Below are 1,242 nucleotides of genomic sequence, written 5' to 3'. Positions count from 1 at the left end.
GCTAAAAAAAAAAAAAAAAAAAAAAAAAAAGAAAGAAAAAAGGAGTTTCCACTCTGAACTCTCTCACATTTACCCAGGCTGATTTTGCTTTTATATGCAAGAAAATGCCACTACTGGTCTTAGCAAGATAGAGCTGGGAGTCCTTATATGTCATGATTTCTATTAGACTAATCTGTGTGCTTCTATCACTGGAAAAAAGGTGGAAAAAAAAATCTAGTCCCCCTAGTGTACTGTCGCAGTACGAGGTTGAGGAATATATGTAGCAATTCACTAAGCTGTCTTTCTGTATGAAGAAAGAAAACTAGCTTTTTTAGCAGAGGACACAGGCACTTAAGAGAAACTGCAGTGCAACTATGCGGCCTTTCAATCCCTTTATCTAATTTCCTGCAGATTCTGTTTATAGGCAAGTGAAACAGTGAATGTTGTACAAAGAAAATTAAATCTGTATCCCAAGGATTTCATTAAATAAAAAGTGCCGACCTGTTGGCAGCTGCTAAGTCCGATTTGAATTTGCTAGGTTATTTCCATTTGTGTTTCAGCCTGATCCTCCCTCCTTATCAAGGTAGTAATCCAGCGGAAATATTTAAAAATATTGGACCTTATTGCTATGGTATTTCTAATCTAAAGTCCACACCCTCTCAGACTGACAAGCAACAGCATTCAGCTCTACGAACCTACATTCCTTTAGTAATTTTAAACAGATGTTATGTCATCCAAGTTCTACAAGCAAAAAGGTGAGATCCGTACAGAAAGCTTGTGACAACGGTTCAGATGCCTTTTCAAGTTAATTAGTTCATTTCCAGTGTAACAGACAATGCGTGACTGAAAAAGAAGGCAGCTCTATTTGCTTTCTGGCAATAACCCACCTTCAAGATGGAAAACAGGAAGACACTGCGCTCAGGTGAAATGCCTAAGTAAAAGCTGATCACTTGGTCTAATGCTACACCAGGATAGGAACTTGCCTGCTTTCTGACAAACCAGATTAGATAGTTTTATAAGCACATAGCAAGAGCTCGGACTCTCTCCAAAAGTGCTTACATAAGGCATTGTCAAACTTCACCTTACCTTCACAGAGGCAGCAAATTATTTATTCCCTAGGGAGCTGAGATTAATGAACTAAATGACAACATTTCAGAGATCTGGGATAACAACAGAAATCTGTCCAAGGGACAGACAACTCTAGCCACCAGGGAGGGGAAAATTCAACCCCATCACCAGAATGCCCCAAACCTATCAAAATGA

Source organism: Gavialis gangeticus, unplaced genomic scaffold (assembly GCF_001723915.1).
Source record: "Gavialis gangeticus isolate Ggan-Ray unplaced genomic scaffold, GavGan_comp1, whole genome shotgun sequence".
NCBI classification, from domain to species: domain Eukaryota; kingdom Metazoa; phylum Chordata; order Crocodylia; family Gavialidae; genus Gavialis; species Gavialis gangeticus.
Note: the sequence above shows the minus strand (reverse complement) of the source record.